Here is a 12,708-nt window from a genome sequence, read left to right as displayed (position 1 = left end):
CTTAAGCATATAATTCAAAGACATGCAAATTAATATTACTGATTAAATCAACAAAAAAATTAAGATTTTTGGTGTTCAAGAAAGTCACTGGCTGTAAGGAAAGACGTATTACCGAAGTTAAATATAAAATACATAACAGATGGAATACCATAATTAGTCGAGAGTAATCGATTTAAAACCGGTTTCGATAAAAAAACAACGATTAATTCCATTCAAATATTAATTATGCGTTGGCCGTATTACGCGGTTATGTGCGCGAATTCACATAACCCCTTCGTAATCGAGAACCATAAGTTATGGTGTGCAGTAAGACAAATTACAACTAGTAGGTCATTTGTGTTTTAAAATATACGTATTTTTTTATAATTATTTCTAATTACAATAATCTGAAATCATTGCATAGCATAATTTCTTTTCTGCTTAGATCTTTAAAAACTACGCAAAGTTATTTGATGCGATTTTTTTATAAAGATAAAGAGATTATTACCAGGCGAAGCCGGGGTGGGTCACTAGTGTAAAATATGTAGTTCTTTTAAGATGGGTTTATATCAGAGTAAGCAATGAATGGCTGTTCTCAGTACGCTATTACCAACTAATGTCGATTTCTCTAGTTGCATATAGAATAATTCATATTCTGTTGCAAATAGTATGCAACGTGCAACCATTTACTTGGATGTTAATGTAAAAAGTTATATTGGCTACACTACGGAATACAAACGTATTAAACATATTCTACTTTCAAGAGGTGTTGCATAGATTCCACAAATCTGGAGCCATTCTCGCAAATTTTCGTCATGATGCAAAGTAAATTTAACACTTAATTTTATAATATATTTATCTATATATTTTACATTATCTCTTAGATTTCTAGACTCTATACAAGCAGACTGCTTTTTAAACAGCCCATATCGTTGACCATCTACTTTTACAGATAAGATAATACTTTATATTTCAAATACAGGTACAGTTACAAAATATATTAACAGGTGTAACTTATATCTAACAGAATACAGTTAATAGTTTAACATAACGCAAGCGTGTTCTTCAATCCGTGTATCCGTGTGTGCATTATTTGAGCGGCGCGTGCGAACAAATCACCGTGGTCCGGTAATTAAGGCCATAACTTAGTATATCATATTGCACCAGTGACCGCCCGCGTTTAGTTCACTCCAGTGTTGCCACATAATGCACACGATGCGTACCGGCCTTCGCTTCTCCCTTCATTTCTTACGAACCACCCAATTCACTTAAAACTCTCGAAAGTGGATACTTCTAAGTGCACCTTTCAACCAAATTGGCACTCATCAACGTAATTTTATTTCTTTTATGTAATTCTCGGCTAATTGTGTAAGCTCTCATCGCCATCTTTTTATGAAGTCCATTTAATGTTATTGTTTTAGGGTAAATTACTGCATCAGCCTTGATATAACTATATTATTACGTTCTGTGATTATCACAAATAGGTACCTACTCACGTAACACGGGTAATATTTTTAAACTATGACTTATAGCGCGATTCTCTCCAGTCGGTACTATCGACTATCAAAATAGACCCTACGACGTCCATTATGGCGATTTTCAGATTTACATACAAAATTTCTTCACAGCTAGCAGGTTGTCGATAGCCGATATTGGACAATCAAGCTATTAGAATTGAAAACTATCGAGCACTGACACAATTGGCTCTAGCTTGAAAGTATTTCCCTATAATACAAATCAATTTCTGTGATATAACAAACTTATAGCCTATCCAGCTTTAAATTATGAAACCATTTCATAACACAATTGATTTATGGCTAGTTCTTTAGTTAAGGTTTTGCGAAAATCTGCTACAATAATACAGTAATACACAGATGTATGTAGCTAATAACAAGCCTTAGGTGTCTTCTAAATTTATCTTGCTTTTAATCATTCTGACGCGAAACAAGGAAAGAAAAGATACCTTATGAACAGAATTAAAAATATTTAATTTATTGGCAGCTGCAAGTCAAATGTATATTATCTTTTGTCAAAGTTTGTGCTTCAGCCTACAGAAGAAGGGTCTTGAAGCAACACAAACTAATATTATATGTAGGTAAATGTCTGTCGATATTTTATATAACAAGATTAGTATTGCACTTAATAATATCCATTACAAAACTAGCAATGAGGCAACCACTGTAATACACAAGTCTGGTATTCAAACACTAAATCATGGCAGCAGTCGCCAGGAAATACACAATTATCATGTCACTGAGACACAAATATTAATACCTTCGTGCCTAATAATTATTGTCCAAAAATAAAAACCTAGTTTAACAAACAACATTACGAGTATTGCACAAAACTCATAATAGTAACGACTTCTTTTGTAATGATTAATGATCTAGAACTGTGTTAGATCATAAAAGAAGTTGAAAGGCACACTGAACAAATATATGTTACTCTCTGTCATATGTGAATACGCAACGGTCAGCTTCCGTACAAAAGACTTCAACGCAATCATTAAGCTATGTTTTCTGCATCCATCATAATATTACTGTCTGTTGAAGAATAACCTTTTATTTATTGTTCACAGCGAAATATTTTCAATTTATCACTTTCAAACAGAGGTAAGGATACAAACAACTTAGATAAACATTGCAAAATATCAGCTAAAATATTAATCTTAATATCATTTTAGTCAGAGAAAAATGCTTTCATAATTCATTACGGGCCATTTAGTGTTATTACTTCATTATTTATGTGCTGCGGCGGTTGTCAGTGACGCATTATGTAGACGATATCTACGTAATTGTTGTTAATTACGGACGTAGCGGGCTGGCGGTCCGAACGTTACCGGTTACCTAACCTCGTGACTTAGCGAACCATAAAACTGACAGTACACCTAGAGGGCTCCACCGACTTCATCTATCATGCCTACAATTATGTCCGCTGAATGAATTAACTCACTTTCACAGCCTACGGCAGCTTCACACAAAAGCACGTAATAAAATCTAATCAAACACAAGGTTCTCGATCCCAACAATGCACAACTTGACCTCTGAACTATTAAATGGTTAATACAAAATATTTTAATGTTACGAGTAATTGGAACTGTCAGTTATAATCGATGCAAACAACGATATAATATAATGATTACTCGTCGAATCTTCTGAAGATGTTTTGAGTGAAGTGTTTGATATACCAATGCCAAAGAACAATGCGTAATCTAAACGTTGCAGTTTATCTAGTGGGCAAGACGCATTATATACAGCGATATTTTAAATATATAAACAAAATAATAATTTACAAATAGTAAATCAAAGATTGCTTTTCCATCTTAATAATAATATCCACTATAAGAATAATCCTCTGTGTATAACGAATTGCGGAGGATACATAAAATTGTTGCATATTTTTTCATTGAAATGTATTAAAGCTTACAACACACGGGGTTCGTGGAAACCGCATAACTTACTGCGGGTGATGTAAGACGTGATTAAGTACTATATGAGAAAAGTATTAACGCCGACATGTAACAAACCAAACTAATTTCGACCAGATTACTTATGCAAAACATTGTTAGTGGTAATGAGCTGCTTGTAATACAACCACAATATCGTGATCGATTCATACAAAGTAATGTAACACGTATTACAATAGGTGAGATAGTTATTATACTAATTTAAAATCAAAATATCAAGCAAGCCCCTCAGCATTTTGTCAGAATATAAATAAATGATTTCGAGTTACAAATCGCACCTCCGCTCAAATAGTGTTGCAACTCAAAAAAAAATATTTTTTAAGTTATGGCCCGAAAAGCAAAAAAAATAGGCAGGAGCAACTTTAAACCCATTTTACTCGACAATTTGTTTTTTGGACTTATGACGCTATTTGAGCGGAGGTGCGAAATGTAGATGAACCTACTTAACGAAATATTATCTATGGTAAAATAAGAGATAATAAAAAACTAAAGTGAAAACAAATCATTAACATTATAATAAAAACTAATCGTCGGCTTAATTTCAGTACATTTACATTTCATTAATTACTTAATTTACACATTTTATTTTCTCTTTCTGAAATCAAAATGGATTTTAGTACAATATGCTTAGTTGAAAATCAATAGAAGCTTTTAGTTCCCAAACTCATTACTTTACAATATTACCACAATCATAATAAGTGCAAAATTCTAACAGTATTTAGCTAGATACTTTAAAACAACCTACTTTAAGAATAAAACCATTACATCAAGTGCACCTTGATTAATACATTAAATCATATAAGCACGCTGTCTGTATCTCGCGGTTGCTAATTTGATACATTATCAAGTATTTGGCACGAACGCTCTTCAGTACGAGATAACTTTATTTTAACCAACACTTACACACACGCGATGCTTGCTTAGTACATCGCAGGCAGTATAAAAGATTATACATTTTCCTCTCATTTTGGATGCTCGAGACTAACATTTTGTGTTTGAAAAGATTGATACATAAAAATCAGCACCACTCGGGTTAATGGAAATTAATTCGTATAGATTCGAATTATAACCTACAACAAGGTCTACGTTTCCAATAACAAAATTATATGGGATGTAGAATATTAAATGTATCCGTTGTATGGTGTATATTCATAGTACATCTTCACGACACTCCAAGATCTACATATGTACTTATTTTCTTTACTTCTAGCCTAAAGAAAGCCTAGCCTTTTGTATTTAAAGACGAGAACCTATACTAGTAGGCTCGCGTAGTTTAAAGCTGTCGTGTGGTATACAAACACATATAAGGCTATTTCGGAATATTATTTATTTAAGAAAATCCTTAAACACGTTGAAGCAACTATACCTACGTACCTATTATTTATATAATATATTCAATTTCGCAATAGAAAAGACCGTGGCTTTTCAATGTAGTAATCTTCTCAACAAACAATGGCTTTACTGACACTACGCGTGTAAATGGCTAATTTATTCAGAGATGCCCTTTGCCTTCATCAAATATATCAACTTGGTTCGATCGACGCAATATTGCCCATTGATTTAACGCTTGTGTGTTCAAGCTGTTATTTAAGAGATTCCGCTATCAGAATCAGGTTTGTCATAAATAAATAGTGTTTCCCAGACGATGGGTCGCGACCCCATACTGGGCTGAGATAGCGAAAGGTTGACTCGTCGCGGAGTCTCGTTGTTCACTACGAATTAGAATATCTGACAAAGCTCACATTTACGTAAGAACAGATTGAAGCAGGATTATACAGACTTCTACAAATCGTAGACGGCAGCGTTGTCATGTGCTGAGACAACTACCTTACAGTCTTGATTTATATGAGAATGGTACCTACGTCGCAGACAGACTTACGCGAGAACCATCGACGCATCTTTAGAGCGCAAAACAGTGTAAAGTTAATCACGTAAGAAAGCGTGACAGTGTCTCTACTACACAAACCAGTTTGAAAGGTTTTATAAAGTTAAGCATTTAATGAATTTACTCTTAAATCATTGTGTTACAATTTATTCAGTTATAACGGAGTGAGCAAACAAGGCAACGATCCGTGTCTTCACTCTTAACTCGTCTGCTGTACGCTCTGTTTCCTTGGCCGTCGCTTATATAATGCCAGCTGATTTGTGTTAGAATTCATGCAAATTAATACAGGCCAATCGGCGGTTATGACCTTTGCCAAAACAGAAAAATGTCAGATACTAAAATAGTAAATGTACTCTCTGAATGTCACTGCAAATAGATTTATCTGCAAGTAACTGTTGCTAACTTGTCTTAGTATTTTGTATTACCGATGGTGAGAATTTGTACACGCAACAGAATAATATACCAAAATGTTTTTTCTAACCGCATGACCCCCCCAGAGGTCATTATGAAACTAAAAACGAAACTCAATTAAAATATCTATTAAAAATTCATGACATAAATCTCGTAAACACTTGTATTTATGTAATGAAACAGTGAATGTGGTATGTGGCTGTTCGTTTTTTCAATTTCACATCTACTTTGTACAGCCCGTTACGTAGTAGAGAAAAGTTAGCGGAAAATGATTGGTGCGGGTGTTCCGCACGGGTGCGCTTGCGCCGATACTTTGATAAACTCGCCACATTTCCTTATTATACGCTCTCCACCAAGGAAGTTCATTGAAAATTGTTAAGACTTAGGATCCTACTTTCTATATTACGTTTCTTGTAAACAAAGAAGCACTGAAATTTCTTTGCGATGAGTTTATAGACGTGCGAGCGTTTTTTTCGTAATACAAATTTATTATAAGAACATGTAAAACAAGTTCACAGTGTGTTCTCAAGTGTCTCATTGGCTGCTATCAGCCGTCAATATGAAAGCTACTATTTATCGATGTTCGGCTAAAAAGAAAGAAATGACTAGTCGTCCCTTTCTAACGCGCTTTCGTCGACGCTGGTGGCTGCGACGCCGATGCCGAGGCGCGCCGAGTGTGGTGCGCGACACTGTGCACAGGTTTAGTTTTCAGTGATCGCGCGGCGGCGGCGCTCTCTGCCGGCGACCTCCGAAGTTTCGCAACATTTCCTAGTGCTAGTGATGTGCCAAACTAATCCGAGTATCCGCCGGAAGTCCACGGCGAGTAGCGAGTAGTGTGACGTCACCGGGAGTCTCCGCAAGGGCATCGCACCGCCGATCTCCGCAGGTGAATACGATCAATTAAATCTGTGGATGGTGGCTGCGGTCGCACAGTCGCACGTCGCGGCCGCAGCTCGACATCCTTGTCCTCAATTAAAACAATTTACGGCAGTTCTTGTTTGAATATTACAATTGTTGTCCCGACTTATATTACCGTGGCTGGACTTACACTCACATTAATATGTCATTTATTTACTCTCGTTCTTGAAGCGAGATTAAGTACATTGTTTTTTGTACAAGAATTTTTGAATTCTCTGAAATACATAAAAGGAGACTGTTGCTTTGAATGTTGCTGATGCACGTTATTATGATAGTGGGCGAAACAATGTTGCACTTCGTAGATTATATTATTGGTAGTCAAATCTACATCTTCTACAGTGAACGTCTATAAGATTTAGGCGGAGGTAGCAGGTTAATTACAATATGTCATAAAGTATTATATATTGTAAGTAGTGAGTTGAAGCAAATTTATACGGATGCATTCAAGCAAAATGTTTAATTCGCTAGGCTTCACTTTATATAGGGATAAAATATTACAATTGGCGCATGGTCGGCTATCGTTCACAAACAGTTAAGTTGTTGTCACAGCGTGTCAAGACAAACTGACCGCAGCCGAAGCTAATATGATTTAATCGAACTGTTGTAAGACGGTCCCGAGATTAGATCTACTTTGTCGTTTTGTAAGAATGCCATGGGTTCGACACTGTCGTAACTGGGCGCACAGCTCGTACGCAACTGGCCTACGTCTGGAGATATCGGTGCAACCACCGATAAATATCTCTATGCACTTTACTATACATATAAACAGATACAAATATATATTTACAGTGGGCGAGCCTTTTGCTATACCAATTAAAGGCATCAAGCACATCAATGAACTCTAGACTGGTATTGAATTTAATCTTACATAAATTAGAAAAAGACTCATAGCACTCAGTCTGATCGTGGAATTGAACCCAGAATCTAGTGATCAACAGTCACACTCAACATTACCGACCGCGCCATTATACTTAGGTATATAAATACATAAATACATCTATGTTAAATCTTCACAAAACTGTGAACTATTGCAATTACATTAATCCACGAAATTGATAACCATTACAAATTTTAATATGTTTCAACACCTAGAATTTACAATAAACATTCAATCAAGATTTTAGTTATTAAAAATCTATTTAGTAAAAAAAATCGTGCCGATCAATTAACATTCAATAGCTACTCACGTAAGTACAGCAAAAAAATATTTGGAGGAACGTAAAAACTTCATTATTATGGTAAAGTATTATACTGAATTGAAATTAAATACCGAACATGCATCAGCTTTGCTCTATCAGCCTAGCTCTTAGTATATACATACATATATACTGATTTTTTTAGTCATATATAAAATGGTAAGTACAACAACTTTTGACATAATATATTTACTCGCCAAGGTCATTCGCTTGTTGGCGATATATACAATAACTCTTAGTCTTACCAACCAACCATATCAACAAGATTGGACACCTGTAGTGCGCTCGGTAGTGTGTTCAAATGCTGAACATGATGAAGTCTTTAGCTCGATTCCCGAGTTGAGAAGAATACTATTGGTATTTTTTAAATCAATTTACGATATTTCTCACAGTAGCCACAAACCTGGTAACGTGCCCGGTAAACTTCAATGGGCTATCCCCCTATTACATGTATGTATTTTATGCACCTTCGAATATAAAACTGTCGTGCTAATATGTATGTATGTATTTGTATGTCTTAAGTTCTATTTAAATGCGCTTCTAATCTTAGTGATTTTCGTGCAAAGTGAGATAAACACGATGTGTTCGTATAATGGCCATTAGGTGTGTTGCACAACGACACGTTAAAGGAACAACTAATTGCAGATAACATACAAATGTCAGTCGCGATGTTACAACGATGTTGAAACATTAACGGAGGAAAACACTCCATGAAAATATTTACTTAATCTGGTTTAAATGTAACAAGTTATATGATGTACAGATTAGATTAATATATCAAAGTGACTTTGATGTTATATTGAGAAACCTTTTTAATAGTCCAGTCAATTAAGCTTAAATTAGGTAAGAATCTCGGAATTCGAGATACCCAGCTGTAAGTCTGTAAATACTTGTATATTGACACCCTAAAAGTTGTCTCAAAACCTACATATGGTAGGGTGTACGCAACTATAAAATTTCAAGGTCCAAAGTCCCAAAAACCGGTTTTTTGAGCTTTTTTTGTAAATATCTCATTTCCTATGGAATTTTTGCATTCGTATTCATTACCAATATTGTACAGTATAAAATTCTCTACAAATTTTGTGTGAATTTTTTTTTTTACGGTGAACCGTTTTCGAGATAGAGGGCGGAGAGCGCGCGGTCACAGGATCATTTCAAGTCAACCGGTGCCTCCGGTCGAAGATGCGCCATATTATTATATAGTTGATGAACTATCGATAAATGTGTGTTCTAACTATCGATAAAGGAGTGTTCAAACGAACACTTACCTACTTATCTTAAACTAGCTTTTACGATTTTGTCCGCCACCTAAATTTTCCCATGGGAATGTGTCATTTTCCCAGGGCCTAATTCCTTATCGGGTATCAAAATATCTCCATACCAAATTTCATCCAAATTGATTCAGTAATTTAGGCGTGATTGAGTAACAGACAGACAGAGTTACTTTCGCATTTATAATATTAGTATGGATTCTATGTTTTTAAACTACCCAAACGTATAATATAACCCATATAAGACTAAAATGAATAAGCTGTGTGTAAACTCATCAACGTTGCACATTAATCCAACTCCAATCAAGAAGAGTCCTCTCTACTTAAAATAATGCTAATCACGGTACATCAAAAAAGTCGATTATATAAAAATAATGTAGCTACATAAATAATTACTTGTACATTTCTATAATTACAAACAGTTCCGTCCAAACTGCAAATCATACCGAACGATTACATGGCACGCACATGTAATGCTTCATTTATATTTAAATTACGTAAATACACGTAAGAGTTTATAACTAAAAAATATTATGGAAGTGAACCGTTTATGTAGCGGTAACTCACGCGACATGTTTTAAGCTAGCAGCATAGACACGTAAACTTAGGTACGGTATGCATTACTTAGATAATAGAACCCTGTGTTTTTATTCTAGGAAGTTTTGCCCTCAGTGAAAATAAGAAACGGCATTGTTTTAACCACTTTAGACAATTATTTTTGACCGAAGCTGCTAGTGGCCAACTACGAAATGTAAGCATAAAAATAGGTTTTTTGAGTTTACCTCTTAGGAAAAATCAGTAATAACTGAAATTTGAGTGTTATGCAAGATAAGTGCATAGTTATACGCATTCATTGCGTTACAAGTAGACTTAAAAGTCTTAAAGGCATTAAGCTTTTAGAGACGTGTAAAAATAATTAAATCGAATTGTAATGTACATGTTTATTTGCAAGCACTTAAAGCTAGAACTACATAGGTAGACTTGAACATTTCCTTCATTAGTAACTATTATAAAATCTAAATACCAAATGTAGATATTCAAGCCCACAATGCTATTCCCTTGTATATATTTACGAAAACATATTACGTTTTGCTTCTGGTGCCATATAATAGGTATACCATCATTTGTTTTCTCATTTTGGTATGCTCCTTACACTAAAGGAAAAGACTATGACAATGCGGACCTTTCTATGGTAATATAGTGTTCGAATGACTAACAATGTCAATGTACGCGTCTTTTATTGCCTTGCATATGTATGTATGTATGTATGTATTGCTATTAGCAACACGCTTTCTCTTTGATTGATCCTTATTGTGATTTAGCTTGATTTCTAGTGGTTGCCAGCGTGTTTTTTAAGTGTGTGACTGTCGTTTTAAACGGCAATAGCGCCACTAGAGGAGTATGTGAATTGTTCGGCAATTCATTCACACGTGTTTAAAGTTCAAGATATTCACACTAACTGTTTTTAACCACGACGGTCACCACAATGTACCCGTAGGATTAATTCTACAGGACTTTATTTGCATAGAGTTCTACGTGGCTTTTAAGTTCCCCTTTGCATTTAGCGCTGATTCGACGGCTTGACATGATTTTAACTAATTTCTTAACATGTAAACGTCTTAGTGCAAACTAAGAAATGAACTTCTGCGTTTTTGTCGATAGAGTAAAGAGGGCAGACTGATCGAAGCGTAATGTGAGCCAATGTAACCATTGACAGCAAAAGAGCATAATCTTGACATTTTAAAATCATCCACATACATCCTTATCCACGAACATATCACCGCTTTGTAACCTCAATTAAAGATTTCATAACGCATTCGTTGTTCTAACGTAACACCTTCACAGTTAATTAATAGATAAGCACATTTATTACATTTAAGCTTTGATATAAAGACATACCAACCGCCTACGGCCACGGTCAATGGAAAATGTGCCTCATATAAAAAGGCTTTTGTCTTGTAAATAATGATGCTCATTATCAAGATGAACGACTAAACGGGCTTTTGTTCTTAAGATGTAGGAGAGTGTTTACTCTTCCTAGTATAATCAAATCATAAGACAAAGATGACCCGTAACTCATCAGTCTCGTCTGCTGTTCTCGTCTTATTTTCGAATAGGTACCTTACAACTGAGAATGTATTGGTTAAAATACAGTACCTACACTAGCCCGATTCTCTACCTCTAACGACTATCGACACCCGGCTAGCCATCGAGAAATTTTGTAAATCTAATCAGTGCCTCTAGTTCAGCAGTAGAATATACATAACAAAATCTTAATACTTGATGGTACCGACTGTATTGAATCGCGCTACGGTAGCAGAAGCATAGTTTGTTTGACTCCAATTTGCAACAGCCAACAGTGTTTGTATTGTGTGTGTATTGAAAACTCTATTACGATGTAGTAAATAGGAACTGATTGAAACCGTAGTAACTCATATTGTATAGACTAAGTGCCAGTAAGTTAGCGAAGTGGTTTTACCAAACTGAATAGTGTATTTCTATAACTGACGTCGATGTCCTCGACAGCAGATTGTATATTGTTTTTATGTTCAAATCTTTCAACAATGGTGCGGAGACTTGGAGAGTAGCGCGTGACTGGAGCTAGGCTATTGTGCATGCGCCGCCTGACTGTTCGCAGTTCACACACACCGCGTGCCCAGTTTCATACACAATGTGATATAGTTTCACACGTAAGTACCTAGGCAGCGTGCATACCTGTCTATAGATTAGATTTGCATGTCACTGAGCAAACACCACTTTTTGTTTACTCTCTGACGTTTTATCATCACGCTCTTGAGTCAAACGTGTTCGATAAGTTTCGTAATATTTTCGCAATACAATTCACGGTGGTTTTTTAAACAAATACTTACCTACTGAGCAAATAGAAGACGTTTGCCGTGTGTATGCTGATTGAATTAGGACCCGGTATGTCTGTTGGGCCGACATAATGTGAAGCTGTTAGAAATCGTACTAGCATGACTGGCACGTTGACATGGCTGTTGGTAAAATAAATTCTATCTTAGAATATACTTTTGTTATTAAGATTATTTAGTATATTATGTAGTATGTGGGCGTAAATATTGGCCTGGTGACCTGGGACAAATCACTTAGGACATTGCAACTAAAGTACATCGGTCAGCAGCTGCAGTCAAATAGTTTACTCCATAAGGGAAATTACGTGTTATGACTACAGCATAATACATTCTATTAGGTGTTGTCAGTTTAATGCAATCAACAATATCATTGATTGAGGCTATTGGAGTTTTAATAGGCTTTATTGTGTACATTTTTTTAGGGTTAAATTATGCTATTCTTCTGTCGCATTGAACTATGATGATGCTTATTGTAATTACAATGACAAGTGAATGATGACATTAAACCTTTGTTGATGGTCATCGACATCAATAATAATTCTCCCTTCCCTCATTTTAAGCAATAGGTGTACTTAAAGTATGTTATTTTTACTTATGATACGAAACGCTGAAAAGATAATACCTCCGAATAGGCTTACGCAAATTTCTAATTGATAGAAGTCACAATAAAGGTTTCGTTTCCTTCGGGAATTGACCACTTACTTTCCAA

The 12,708-nt window shown here is 35.3% G+C and overlaps 1 protein-coding gene across 2 annotated transcripts in view; it reads left to right on the top strand.

Moving 5' to 3' along the window:
* The first annotated feature begins 6,426 nt into the window (after nucleotides 1–6,426).
* The window catches only part of mol (dual oxidase maturation factor 1 mol), a 54,449-nt gene continuing 48,167 nt past the window's right edge, over nucleotides 6,427–12,708 (top strand). Inside the window, exon 1 of one of the 2 annotated variants that reach the window (XM_076121718.1) lies at nucleotides 6,427–6,627. The gene's annotated coding sequence lies outside the window, so the exon portion shown is untranslated. The remainder of the gene's footprint in view (nucleotides 6,628–12,708) is intronic. The other variant, XM_076121716.1, reaches the window with a different exon arrangement.

Source organism: Anticarsia gemmatalis, chromosome 13 (assembly GCF_050436995.1).
Source record: "Anticarsia gemmatalis isolate Benzon Research Colony breed Stoneville strain chromosome 13, ilAntGemm2 primary, whole genome shotgun sequence".
In the NCBI taxonomy this organism is placed as follows: Eukaryota; Metazoa; Arthropoda; class Insecta; order Lepidoptera; family Erebidae; genus Anticarsia; species Anticarsia gemmatalis.
The sequence above is the reverse complement of the archived record's forward strand: the minus strand, read 5'-3'. Positions and strand labels throughout refer to the sequence as shown.